This window comes from Miscanthus floridulus, chromosome 10 (assembly GCF_019320115.1).
Source record: "Miscanthus floridulus cultivar M001 chromosome 10, ASM1932011v1, whole genome shotgun sequence".
In the NCBI taxonomy this organism is placed as follows: Eukaryota; Viridiplantae; Streptophyta; class Magnoliopsida; order Poales; family Poaceae; genus Miscanthus; species Miscanthus floridulus.
In genome coordinates this window covers 10,791,113-10,806,248 of record NC_089589.1, presented here as the reverse complement: position 1 = coordinate 10,806,248, position 15,136 = coordinate 10,791,113, and the positions used below count along the sequence as shown (strand labels likewise).

The 15,136-nt window shown below is 45.4% G+C and overlaps 1 pseudogene; it reads left to right on the top strand.

Moving 5' to 3' along the window:
- Window positions 1-5,606: 5,606 nt before the first annotated feature.
- On the top strand, window positions 5,607-12,792 carry LOC136486237 (protein ZINC INDUCED FACILITATOR-LIKE 1-like; annotated as a pseudogene).
- The last annotated feature ends 2,344 nt before the right edge of the window (window positions 12,793-15,136 follow it).

Below are 15,136 nucleotides of genomic sequence, written 5' to 3'. Positions count from 1 at the left end.
ACATGCATCTTTGGTGTCTAATGGTACTCATCATATTGTGCTGGCTGCGCATATGCAAGGTCGTTATGTACTTGAGCGCTACGGAAACAACAAATATTAGTAGTAACAAAACCACCGCATGAATGCAGACACGTGTGGCCATTCTATCCAAGGAATTGAACAAACAACTTCTCTCTTTCTCTCGCTCGCTCTTTGTTAAAGCAAGCAAGCTGGTCCATCCTCCATATATATATAGCGAGCGAGCTGTTACGTTGTACATGGTTCTCGCTCGCTCGCTCGTCGTCTCAGCTTCAGTGCCGCAGGCCGGCAGCGGTAGGGCCACGGCGTGCAGCTGCGCGCATGTGCAGTAGGCAGTAGCTAGCTATAGCGCGGAGCTAGCTGATCGAGTAGGCACCCATCAGCAGACTGAGCGCGCGGGCGGCATTGATTCCATCCATCGAGAGATCGATCGGATCGACCGATCGATTTGATGGGTTGGGGAGACTCGGCGGCGGCGCCGTTGCTGGAGAAGACGTCGGCGGCGGTGGAGCAGCAGTCGTCGTCGTCGTCAGTGGCCGCGGAGGCGGAGGGCGAGTACGACTACGTGGACGGGTGCCCAGGGTGCGCCGTGGACGGTCACAAGGCGGCCAACCCGGGCATCCCCTACGCCAACTTAATCTACGTCTGGACCGTCACCCTCTGCACAAGTACGTCTTGTATTTTATGGTGTGTAATTAGCCAGTACAATTAAATTGACACAAAAAATATGCATGCATACCAATAATTATGGCGCTATATATGACACAAACTAGGCCAGTATAAACTAGATTTATACTCCCTCCGGTTCTCTAAAGCAAGTCGTTTTGGACATCGACACGGTCTATAAGAAATGACTTTAACCGCTACTTTTTGCTATAAAATATTTATAAAATATAGTCAATATATACTTTTATGAAACTACATTTCGAGATGAATCTACTTGCATCACTTTCATATTTTCAAACTCAACCCAAAAGAAGTTATTTGTAGTCAAAGTTTAAAATATTTAACTTAAGACAACATCAAAACAATTTGCTTTAGAGAACCGAAGGGAGTATACACCACCGGTAGACCTAGCTACTCTCACACACGCATCTACGTATAGATCTAGGACACCATGGACTAACAACATAAATACCTTCTCTTTTCTCTCTCCTCTTATCTAGACCATCACAAAAGCATCAAAAACTTAGAAAAGAGCACCAAAAAGGATACGAGGGGCTTGAGGGCACGTACATACCAGGATCCTAAGGCCACCTCCCTCAAAGAAACCAAGATCAAAACCTCCCTCCTTAAAAAATAGTTTTTAGAAGAAATAAAGATGTTCACCTCATCAAAATAAATGGGTGCTCACCCCACTCCATGGCGGCTCGAGCAAGCTTCCTCCCCTCCCCTCCATGAATCCAGCCACCCCTCCTCCACGTGCGTCTCCCTCAAGTCCAACGGTCTCCATGGCGTCCCCTCTCCCTACTCCATGGCCGCCGCGACCCTCCCCCGCGTCCCACGGGATCTGGCCGATGGATTCGAGCAAGCCGTTGGCGCGTGACCGGCGGGCTCAAGCAAGCCGTTGACCCTCTCCTACCCCGGCTGAAAGGTCCTAATATGGCTAGAAGGGGTGAATAGCCTATTTAAAAATCTACAAATCAACTAGAGAAATTTGATTAGCATGACAAATAGCGAAAAGCCAACTTGCTCTAGCTCTACAAGGGTTGCAAGCCACCTATCCAACAATTCTAGTTGCTATGATCACTAATCACACAATTTACTAAGTTACTACTCACTAAGAGCTCTCACACTTGCTACACTAAAGAGCTTCACTAGATGAACTTAAGCTACAAAGCAAGCTCTCAATTCTAGCTATACTAAAAAGCTTGCTACAACTAGTTTGCGGGGATGTAAATGAGTAAGGTGATATACCGTCGCGTAGAGTAGTGAACCAATCACAAGATGAATATTAACTCAATCACCGGGAGAATACCAAAGGGCAAGAGACAACTAATTTTTCTCCTGAGGTTCACGTGCTTGCCGACACGCTAGTCCCCGTTGTGTCGACCAACACTTGGTGGTTCGGCAGCTAAGAGGTGTTGCACGAACCTTGTCCACACAATTGGACACCGTAAGAACCTACCCGCAAGTGAGGTAACTCAATGACACGAGCAATCCACTAGAGTTACCTTTCGGTGCTCCGTCGGGAAAGGCACAAGACCCCTCACAATCACCGGGAGATGGCCACGAACAATCACCAACTCGTGCCAATTCTCCTCCGCTGTTCTATGCCGTCTAGGTGGCGACAACCACCAAGAGCAACAAGCGAATCCCACAGCGAAACACGAACACCAAGTGCCTCTAGATGCAATCACTCAAGCAATGCACTTGGATTCTCTCCCAATCTCACAAAAATGATGAATCAATGATGGAGATAAGTGGGAGGGTTTGGTTAAGCTCACAAGGTTGCTATGTCAATGCAAATGGCCAAGAGAGTGAGCTTGAGCCGGCCATGGGGATTAAATAGAAGCCCCCACGAAATAGAGCCGCTGGTTCCTCAGTCTACTGAAAAACGGGGCGACCGGACGCACCGGTTGGTTTGACCAGACGCAGGACCCCAGCGTCCGGTCACACGATGCACGCCACGTGCCCCTGCTTTAAATGCTCATCGCATGATCTCAACGGTCATTAGTACACTTAAGTTGTGACCGGATGCGCTGCTCGAAGTGACCGGACACACCATCACCAGCGTCCGGTCGTTTCCAGTAAGGTTTCACTCATGATCGGACGCGTCCGGTCACGCACGACCGACTCAACCAGCGTCCGGTCACTCGTCGTATACTCTGTGCGCCGCCACATCAGCACGATCGGATGCTGAACAGTGTTCAGCCAGAGTTCGGTCGCCTGTGTCTGATCAAGAGACCGAGGGCGGCCTTTACTGCGCGCCACTGATCGGACGATGGGTCAGAGTCCGGTCACTGCATGACCAGCGTCCGGTGCACTCTGTGAAATCCTGTCTTTTTTGTACAGGGCACCGGTGCCATCGTCGGACTGTCCGCACTCTATGGGCGAACACTCCACGCGGTGAAGTTTCGAACCCTTGCTCCCAAGTGCTAAACACAATATGTATCACATTTGTGCATGTGTGTTAGCATATTTTCACAAATATTTCCAAGGGTGTTAGCACTCTACTAGATCCTAAATGCATATGCAATGAGTTAGAGCATATAGTGGCACTTTGATAACCACAGTTCGATATGAGTTTCACCCCTCTTAATAGTACGACTATCGATCCTAAATATGATCACACTCGCTAAGTGTCTCGATCACTTAAACCAAAAAGCTCTTATCAATTTCACCTTTGCCTTGAGCTTTTTTGTTTTTCTCTTTTTTCTTTTCCAAGTCCAAGCACTTGATCATCACCATGGCATCACCATCATCATGTCATTCTTCATTTACTTCATCACTTGGAGTAGTGCTAGCTATCTCATAATCACTTTGATAAACTAGGTTAGTACTTGGGGTTTCATGAATTAACTAAAACCAAACTAGAGCTTTCACCGGCCGGTCGCACCCTCCCTAGGTCCGGTAGCGTCTTTTCTCCCTCGGGCGACGGTGGGCACACGCACCATCCAGTAAGCCTGTGCCACCGCAGTTGTCCACCAGCTAGATAGGTCATGGCCATGCGGTGATGCTGTGTTTCAAGTATTTCTGGACGCTTTTCACATGTTGCAAGCCCATGTTTCAAGTGTTTTCAATTGTTTCAGATGTATGTGTTCATTTGTTTCATGCGGATGTTGCAAAAGTAGACCGAGATGTTGCATATGTTGCAATTGTATGTTGCAAGCGTGTTTCATCTATTTTTTATACATGTATGTTGCAAGTGTTTCAGACACATGTCTAAGTGTTTTATCTGTCTTTTTTATGTTGCAAGTGTTGTATCTGGATGTTTAAAAAAGTAGATCAAAATGTTGCACATATTGCAATGTTGTTTTAACTGTATGTTTCAAATATTTTATCTGGTTTAGACGTAGACGTATGTTGTAAATGTTTTATTTTGATCTTATAAAAATAGATCGGGATATTGGACGTAGACTATGTCGCAGGCGCATGCGGTCCCCGTGGGCAGGCGCAACAATAGCAGTAGCAGGCGCTGGCACAACAGCAGGCGGGGCGCAGCAGGCGCACTAGGCACGCAGGCAGGTGCGGGAAGCAGCAGCACGTGGGGCGCTTCCTTTTCTGTTCAGCATTACTTCCTCATGATTGGATAATAGGACGTACAGTACAATGCTAAATAATTAGGTCTTGTTTAGATTACCTTAAAATTCTAAGTTTTTTCACTTTCTTCATCACATCAATTTTTAAACGCATGCATGGAGTATTAAATATAGATAAAAAAAATAACTAATTGTACAGTTTTGTTGTAAATAACGAGACGAATCTTTTGAGCCTAGTTATTCCATGATTGAATAAAGTTTGTCAAATACAAACGAAACGTGCTACAATGTCCAGATTGCAAAAATTTGCAATCTAAAGGAGGCCTTACTCCAGGAGAGCTGATGGGTAAAGAAAAGAGCGCGAACGTCAGTCGCTGTCCGTCGCTAGCCTAGCCTGACCCTTTATTATTCACCAAGATTCAAATACACACCGGAACTATTACCTGTCTAATTTGCAAATATCTATTTTATGGCTTGGACTAATAATAATTAGCTGTAGCTTTTTTTGTGACTAATAATTAGCTCTAGCTGATCCAATTTGATTTACACTTGTTCCTTCAAAAGTGGAAACAACCACCGGACGCGAAGTAGCAGGGTTATTGGTTCTATCATAATTTTCGAAAAACAAAAGAAGTTCTTTGATTTTTTGAAAGTATGTAAATAAAAGTCCGAAAAGTCATCAGAGCACGCTGGTTAAATCCCGTGCGTCGCAATTAAACGGCCTCGCGTTGTAATTAATTAAGACACCAGACGGGAACGGGGTGATATAAAAACTCTCGCCGATCGACGAGAATAGCCCAGAGGATCGGAAGCTGCGTGGAAGGAAGTACTGGTATGGAACTGAAGCCAAGCAAGCAGGCGAGTAGCGATGGGCAAGTGGGATTTGGCATCGATCTCCGATCCAACAATTACCACGATCGAATCTGACGGCGTCTGGTTGGTTGGTTTCTGGTTGATTTGGGCTGACTGGTGCTGGTTTACTGTAAAAGAAAAAATATTATTGACTAGTTAAATATGTCTGGCTGAAATCAACAATCGAATATGACGAATAGATGTGTGTCGTCGTCGTCAATCAATTTAACAAATATTTTACGTCACATGCACGATGATACCGCCTAAACAGTATCCGTGTCGTCGTCCTCTACTGCCGTGCGGTGCCGCCGCCCATCATCATGAAATCCCGAGGCATGTTTGGATGATATTAAAGTCGTCTGATAAACATGCTAAAGCTATTTTATGGTGAGAAAAAATACTGTAAATTATAGCTGATAAATCGGTTGACGAATAGGCTAGCTGAAAAGTTCTGTGGTGGGTTTTTTTTTTGGTTTTTATTTCACTGACTATATTCCCTATCACTCACGTTCTTTGTTAAAAAGAAAGCGGGCGGGCGAGCGACGGAGGTGTACATGGGTCTCGCTCGTCGTCGTCTCAGCTTTTGCAGTGCAGCAGGCAGGCAGGCACGCAGTGGTAGGGCCACGGCGTGCAGCAGCTGTGTGCATGTGAAGTACTAGCTAGCTATAGCGCAGAGTATCGCGATCCGATCGATCGAGTAGGCGGCCAGCAGAGTGAGCGCGCGCGCGGCATTCGGTTCCATCCATCGAGAGACCGATCGATCGAGCAGCTAGCAGGTAGCAGCGGATCGGATCGATCGGTATGATGGGTCGGGGCGACTCGGCGGCGTCGGCGGCGGAGCAGCAGTCGTCGTCGACGACGGCTCCGTTGCTGGAGAAGACGTCGGCCGCGGCGGAGGCGGAGGCGTCGGAGGCGGGCGGCGGGTACTACTACGTGGAGGGGTGCCCAGGGTGCGCCGTGGACCGGCACAAGGCGGCGAACCCGGGCATCCCCTACGCCAACTTCATCTACGTCTGGATCGTCACCCTCTGCACAGGTACGCGCTCGCCCGCCAATCATCGCCATGCCATCTCATGTTTGTACCCCTCGATCTGCGCCTGCCATGCGTATGTACGTGCTTGCCTTGGATCGATATATTTCCCTGGCCGCCGCCGGCGGGTGGCCTACCTTGTTCTTCAATTCTCTCTCTTTCTCCCTCCACGGACTTTAGCTCCGTCAAAGCCGCCAGCGAATTGCGGCGAGCCATGCACGTAGGACGCGTAGGATCGAAGCAGATGCGTCATGTATTGAGGTATGTAATTGTAGTTATGATCAAATTGAATTAGTACTGGACGCATGCAGCAGCAGCACCGGGTCAAATCACGTCTCCTAGTGAAGTAACAACTAGCAACTAGTTCAAAAAAAAATCACGTTACAACTTCACTGATTGGTTTCTAGAATAATAAACTCGACTAATGCTAATTTGCTATGAAAAGAAAATACTATTAACTAACTGAAACCAACGAGCGAACATGCCGAACATTTACAACTCCAAATAATCAGACAGGTGGCCACGAATCGCGTGTGCATACGGCGTGCGCGAGTCAATTTAGTTGCTTCCATCTCCGTCCATCCATTCGTCCATTTCTTCTTCGGTAGTAGTAGGAGTATAGTACTAGTGCTTGCCAACTGCCACCATCAGCATGTAGTATGGCACGGCACAGCATTGCCGCTCGCTCACAACGACTAGTACTACTCTTGCTAGCTACCTAGCAAAGGCAATGGTGCATCGGTGTTGGGGCCCCAGTGAGTGTGTCCTCCTCCAAGGGACAAGGGTGGGTATAGGCAAGGACCGGAGGAGGAGGCCGTGACCGTGAGCCAAAGCCCAAAGGCAATGATGCCCAGTTGGCGCTGCCGCGCCCGGCGCCTTGGTTGGGTTGGGGTCCCCTACCACCGTCCACCCACCACCAGCACGGGTGCCTGGGAGGGAACGGAACGGAACGCGGAGGGAAAGGGCATGGAGTGGACGAACGACGCCACTCGCCTGCCCTCCATCTGTTGTACTATGTAGCACCACCGATCCATTGGTGTTCGTTCGTTATCTGCCTAATCCATTTGCGTTCCTTGTCTGGCCTGGGCGCCTGCCTGGCTGGCCATTGGCATTGGGGTAGGAGGGGTGCGTAGTAGGCGACGATGGAAGGGAAGGGAGGCCCTCGCGAGTCGCCACCGCCAATGGGGTAGGAGGAGCGCGGCGGCGCCGCGGCCCGCGGCGCCGTTGCTGCGCAGCAACGACGACGACAAGGCCGCCGACGGCGACGCCGGCCACCGCCGCCCGGAAATGGAGTGCCCCGGCTGCGCGTACGACCGGAGGAAGGTGGAGCTCCGGCTCCGGAACGCCAAGCCGTACCGGGAGTTCCTCTACATCTGGATCATCTCCCTCACCGCCGGTGCGTCTTGACCTCTACCGCGCGCGTACGGCGTACGGCGTACCGCCATTCATTCTCAGATTAGATTCTCTCGCTCCTTGCTTTGCTCTGCCTCTGCCTTGTCTTGTCTCGTCGTTGTTCTGCTACAGCCCTGTACACTAGATTCCGGGAAAGATTCTTAATTTTTGCCCCCAATTACCCGAAAATTCCATGACCTGTGTAGGCGAATGCCAACCGTATATAGTGCACATACATTAGTTGCCAACACATGCATGCATGAAAACGTACTGCAATAAGAGTTACTCGAATTGAAATTCCCCAATGGGCATGTTGTGGATATATGTGTAGGCCCCGATATTAGGTATGGTAGCCTGCCGCTATATGGTGTCATTAGGCGCTAGCTAGCTAGGTGGACACTTTCTCCTTAATCTTAACTAAGACAGCGAATTCGTTGAGCTTTGGAGCATTGTCCGTGCGAGCAACTTATTTAAGTTAGCAGAAAACTTCTCTGAAGATTCACTGCCAGGGAAAGCACGTACACACACCTTACAGAAAGTTGCGGCATTCAGTTTCCTTTGAAATGTAATGCCTGTTTATTTACTGAAAACTTTCAGATTGTTCCAAGTAAGCAACAGTTGCGACATAGTAAGAATTTTATGCGTACTGATACATTAATTCTTCATCATTTCTCAGTCCTTAATTCACGGGTAATTTTATATTCAATCTTTATTATAGCTGAAGTTTTATGAGTGCCTGAGGGCTTCTCTCAGGTCTTATTCAATGGTTTCTTAGTCACAGTTTACTGAACTAGCTTTCAGAACATCTGTGCCACCACTTGTGGCCGACAGAAACATGCATGATTGACAATTTTTTCTATGTTGTTATATAATTCCTATCCTTTTCACACCCTTTCTTCTTTCAATAAATATCACCCATTTTACTTTACTGTTTCTGATTTTTCTTATTTGTTTTCAGCTTTACCGATATCATCGCTATTTCCCTTCTTGTATTTTATGGTATGTATATATTTTGCTCTCTTTTCTTGTTATTCAGGGCTTCGTGTTATATTATTGCAATAATTAGCCAGTACAATGATGCTGATTTATTTGATACCTCTCTCCTCTACCAGTGCAAGTTAAGTGCCTTTACCTAATATAAGTGTCCATGTTGTCTCTTACTATTTTACAGATAAGAGATCTGGGGGTTGCTAAAAGAACAGAAGATATCGGGTTCTACGCTGGTTTCGTAGGTTAGTTTTGACGAATTGCTCAATCAAGTTCAGCATGGTTTTGTTTGGTTTTCACAAATGGTTAATGTCTTGTGATTGAGATGAGCAACTCCATATGCTGGATGTTTCCAGGTGCCTCATTTATGTTTGGTAGATGCTTGACTTCAACAGCCTGGGGTAATAGCAGCTGACCGTATCGGGAGGAAACCTGTTGTCGTGTTTGGCATTTCCTCTGTGTTAGTAACATTTTACCTCCATTCTATGTAAAACTAAATGATGACTAACTGTGCACTTTGTTTACTCCTGTCCTTTTCTTATTCAAATACTTGAGTCTCTGAGTTAAATCTTTTTAATGTCCCAGGGTTGTGTTCAATACATTGTTTGGTCTGCAGTGTCAACTATTGGATGGCAATAGCTACGCGATTTCTGCTTGGTGCTTTAAATGGTTTAGCTTGGACCAATAAAGGTATAGTGAATTTTGTGAGCTTCTTTTATGTTAGAAGATAGATGTGATATACACATATCATTAGTAACTGATACCCGATTTTGTACAGGCTTATGCCATTGAAGTTTGCCGACCTGAACATGAAGCGTTAGCACTATCACTTGTAATATACAAATTTTATATTGATTTGCTACTATGTATTTTCTTATTTCAATGATTTTGAAATTCACCTTCTTGTAATTTTAGGTCAGCACAGCATGGGGAATAGGTCTCATTATTGGTCCTGCTCTTGGAGGTTATCTTGCACAGGTACTTCTTTTATTTTTTTCTTCAAATCCAAAAAATGCTCTTCTTTAACAATCTTAAATTATATCTAATTGTCGATCCTAATCTGGTTAACTATGTGGCAGCCTGCAGAAAATTTTCCAACTGTCTTTTCAACTGACTCAATCTTTGGAAGGTATCTTTTCACATAGCAAAACTAGATAATCTCAAATAATTCACTTACATAGTACTTATTTTGTATGGAAACTTGTCAGGTTCCCATATTTCTTACCATGCTTATGCACATCAATCTTTGCTGCTGTTGTTCTCATAAGCTGCATATGGATGCCGGTATGTGGGATTGCTTATTCATTAACCATTTCCATACCTTTTGAACCAAATTTTGATTCCTCCCCTGCCCATCTTAAAGCATCTCACAATGTATTTTAGGAGACTTTGCACAAGCACAAAGTTCATGAAAATAGAAGTCAGAACATTGAAGCTTTGGAGGCCCATCTGATTGATTCAAAAGAAAAGGTTGAAGAAAGTGGTAGTTTCAGATACTAAGAGGAGCCTATTCAGGAATTGGCCATTGATGTCATCAATAATTGTCTATTGCATCTTCTCCTTCCATGACATGGCTTACACAGAGGTATTTGCTTTTTGTTTGTTAGTTATGACACTGAAGTTTTGGAACTTTTGAGTACTATGCTTTAACAAGCTTGGTAGAATTAATGCATGTTATGAACATAATTACTCTATTCGAGACTAGAAGGATTTACTCTAAACTATGGTATATCTATTTTGCTAACTAGTTATTTGAATATTGCGTCTGTCTGAAAGTAGAATTTTAACATGGATCCTAATAAACATCGGTTGCTGTCAGCCAAGAAAATTTTGTCTTGCAGCCTAAGGGTGGTTTGCATTGCTGTGAATATCTGTTATTTCTTCTTGTTTTGCATCGTACATATATCCTTCTGTACCAACATATAACTGTTGTATTACTTTATTTATTAGAAAGCTACCACAAGTTATGTAGATGTATGCTGTGTGCTCTCTATTACAGATTACAGTACCTATCTAGAGGAAATTCTAGCATGTTTCGGAGCACTAATAAAAACTAACTCTAGGTGTTCTCTCTATGGGCTGAAAGTGACAAGAAGTATGGTGGACTGAGTTTATCATCTGAGGATGTTGGTCAAGTTCTTGCAATCTCAGGTAAATTTTCTCACTGTTGTTAGCGTTATTAACTTGCAGAAACGCATTGTTCCTGCGTATTCGAGAAAAAAAAAACGCGTTGTTGTCTAAAGTTCATGTTATAATTGTACCTACTCACCTTTTGACTTGTATACGAAAAAAGAGAAAACTTAATCATTCCCTGACGCTGAACATAATTTTCAAATTCTGTCATCAGTCCAGTTCCATCATTGTGGTTCCCAAAACTTCGTGCACCACTTTTTTGTTATTTGTCGTACCAGCATTTACAGTAGTTTACATCTTCCATTTCAGGTGCCAGTCTTCTTGTATATCAACTCTTTCTATATCCTAGTATCAATAAGGTTCTTGGGCCTATCAAATCTTCTCGAATTGCAGCTGTGAGTAAAATATTTCGTTATTTAATTATTGAATTCCTTCTGTTCTCGCAGCATATCTTAACTGCTGTGCTTGACCTTGCAGATCCTGTGCATACCTATCCTCTTTGCCTACCCCTACATGACATACCTGTCAGACCCTGGATTATCAATCATTTTGAATATTGCGTCAGTGATAAAGAATAATCTTGCTGTGAGTATTTTCTTTTGTATCTTTTCATACTTGTTTGAACTTTCAGATTCAAATAAGTACATAGACGGCAATTTTGGTACATTTAGAGAGTCTACAATTACTCTGCTCTGAAGAAAGGAAAAGAAAATAAACTCTGTAGTTACTGCAGATGGTTGGCATATATCAGCCATGTAGATCATGTGTACTTAAAAAATTCCTCCAAAAAACAAGGATCATGTGTACTTGCCCATAACATAGGAGATCACACCTTTTTTTTTTCCTTTTGGAGAATAAGGGGTTTTGCTATTTATTTTTTCTTGCTGTATTGAAGTTTATTTGATTTTAACTATTTTCATCAATTGGTGTGCAATATTAGGTTACCATCATTACAGGCACTTTCATCCTTCAAAATAATGCTGTGGTATGTATCAATTTATTCAGCTCAATTGGAACAATATGTTAAAACATCTGTCCTGCTAATCTGTGATTGACTGATGGTCATGCAATTAATAACAGCCTCAGGACCAAAGAGGAGCTGCAAATGGACTGTCCATGACAGGGATGTCCTTTTTCAAGGCACTTGCTCCAGCAGGAGCTGGCATTGTGTGAGTATAATCTGTTCCTTACAGCTACCCTTAATTTTCTGTACAAACCCTTACGGTTTTAGTTAAAATAAACTTGCTATCCACATTACTGCTTTGACAACTATGCTTAAATGGAATGTGCTTGGAGCTTCAAAAGTAGGAGTCCTGAGGTGCAGTGCATTTTGAATTTAACTAGTGTTCCACTGTTGCTAAATTTAAGCTTCACAAGTAGGAAGCTGAGCTGCATTTGTACTTCTAATTTAGGGTCAGTTATGGCCATGTCACTGCAACTTCGCCAGCTTGAAAATTTAACTAGTGCTCCACAGCTGCTAATTTAAGCGTGGAAAGTAGGAAGGCTGAGGTGTACTGTGCATTGGATCTAGCAGCTTTAGTTTGTTGGAGAATGATCTGCTGCATGTGAGACATGGATTGCACCTGATTGTTTGTGTATGAATTCAGGTTCTCATGGGCACAGAAACGCCAGCATGCCTTTTTCTTTCCAGGTAAAATTTGTTAACCTCTTATGAGAAGAAAAGTTCCAGATCCATTTCGTGTTCTTTTTGGCAGGGCGTATATTTGTCTCGCATAACTTTCCTTTGCTCCACTCATACAGGTGATCAGATGGTATTCTTCCTCCTGAACGTCATCGAGCTGGTTGGGCTTCTCCTCACATTCAAACCCTTTCTGGCAGTACCAGAGCAATTTGAGAGCAGATAGTTGTTCCTTGAATGAACTACGAAATTTTTTGGAATATTCAAAATTCATCATGTACGGCTGTACCAGTGAGAAGGGTGAAAGCACGCCCTTACGCCGCGAAGGTCTACAGAGACCTAGGAAGAAGCAAGAAGTTGTGTACTTTTAATTGTCAGTGTAAGTGGTGTATGTAGTATCAACATTTCTGCATAGGAAATGCACATGTAGGTGGTAATTAACTGTGGCCAGTGGATCGAGTTGCTGCGCTGTAAGTAGTAATAATGTAAGGTTCAGCGACTCGAAATTATTTGTTTGAAATTAGTAGGCATTTGTACCATTTTTGTTTATCTGGTTGTTGGATTCTCTTAATTCTTCTGAGTAATCATTTGCATCGTGTCAGAAACACCAATGAAGGGACTAAGGAAGAACATCCTGATTCATGAAACTGTAATGACATTTCTGTTAGATAGAAAAAGGGAGGGGATTCTAAAAATGTTGAAGCAAAAATTGTAGCTTGGCCCTTTTAGCAAATGAGACCACATGCCGAATTTTTTTTATTTTTTAGCCTTTTTTTGAATTTTTTTCATAAATATGCCTATGGAGATATGATTTTAAAATCTGGACCCTTAGCTCGGCGCCATATATTCTGGCGTCGAGCTCGGAGCCACGTTGGCGGCGTGGACGCTAACATACTAGCCAGCTCGACGTCGTGGATCTTGGCGCCGAGCTCGGCACCAAAGATCCTGGCGCCAAACCCTGTCTTACGTATGGGCTCTCCCTTCCTTTCTCTCTCCCCCCCTCTCTCTCTCTATACCGCTCCCGAGCCGCCACCGCTGCCGTACCGCCGTGCTCGCCGCCGCTGCGCCTTGCCCCGACCGTCCCCGCCCGCGCCCTCAGCGGCCGTCCCCGCGCCCGCGCTGGCCCCACTTGCACTGGCCCGGCCCGCGCCCCCGCGCACGCGCCCGCGGCCACCGCACGCCAGCGCCGGCCCCAGCCCCTGTAGCGCCCGGCCGTGCCACCATCGGCCCGGCTCGTCGCCCCCACCCACGTCCGCTGCGACTCCGTCGATGTCCGCGACCCCGTCCACATTCCTGCCGCCGGCCGTCCTAAGACCAAGGGCGGTGGCCTTTGGCAAGGGCCAAGGGGAGGGGGTGCTTGTCGATGGGGAACCCTACGGGCCCCCATAGACCGTACTATAGGGAAGTGGGCCTTGGTAACAAGGCCCACAGCCCAATCGCCAAGAAGAGCACGGAGCAAAGCAACGTGCAAGACAAAAACTCTAATTCGGACTATACAAGGAAAGGCGCCCGAAGCATAGCTTAGGACTCTGACCTTGTATCCGAGTAGAACACAAACAACTCCTCTCAGCACCTGGACTATAAAGGGCTGGTGAGGATATCCCTTGTAAAGACCGGAACACACCCAATACTAAAAGCAACACGACGCAAACAGGCTAACGCCGAACTGGACGTAAGGTTATTACTCGACCAAGTCGAGGGCCTGAACCAGTATAAATCGTGAGTCTCTTTACATAACCGCCGAGTTCCACTATTCGTCGAAGCCCGAACAACTGTCCCGGGTACCCCCGTGGCAGGCTATCGGTGGTAAAACATCGACAGCTGGCGCGCCATGTAGGTGCTTTCGACGAATTTTTTCTCGAGAGCTCGGCGGACCTCAACCTCAAGATGACTTTTTCGGCGGGAACAACCTTCGTCTTCGGATCCTGGATCTGCGAGGCTGACGGCGACGGCAAGCTACGTACCCGTCTCCGAGAAGAAAAAGAACTCGACGACAAAGTGGAATATGAACTCGCCGAGAAGATGACGAAACTTTCAACTACGGATCCAACTCGGAATGAAGAAGGAAGCGGATACGAAACCGACTCTGAGAAAGACATACAACTCGACTCCAAGACAATCTTCACAACGAAAGAGCCAAGCCTAATTGGACTCGGAGACGCAACAACAATTATGAAGGAATACAACCCGTACGACTCCGAAAAGAACTCGGGAACGTACGGACTATACAACACGGCATCAATCTACCAACACTTTACCCAAGACAAGATGAACTCAGCAAGAAAAATACTCCTGGAGGGAGCACAAGAAGGGATGATCATGACAGTTACCCCACAAGACTGTGTGGTGCATTGGCCGGGTTCTTTCACCTCAAACAAAGCCCAGACTAGCACGTACACTGAAGAACTACCTTATCAAGAGGGAAAAGAACTCGGATCCAGCTCAGAAACTGCCGACAGCTCAACCAAACGAAGGATGAAGTACCGTACAAGAAGAGGTACACTGTATACATGGTGGAGCAGTTAGAACAACCTTTGGAACCACCACAGATACTAGATATAAAATCTTCAGACGAATCAGAAGGCAACATCTCGCCGAATGAGAAAAGCGACAGCAACGAAAATGATGAGCAAAGGCTAGCAAGACTAAAGAAGAATAAATTGAAGGCTGGAAGAAGGAACAGGGCTAAACAAAGGAAGCAAATCTGTAATAAGTACAAGGCGAAACTAACGGAATACAACAGAAAGAAGGCAGAAAAAGAAGCCGCAAAAAGTACAAAAAGGGAAAGAATTGAAGAATTAACAAAGGAGTTGTACACCCTCACGAATAACGGAAAAACAAAGGAAGATCAGAAGAAAGAAGTCGGGGGATCAGAAGAACAAC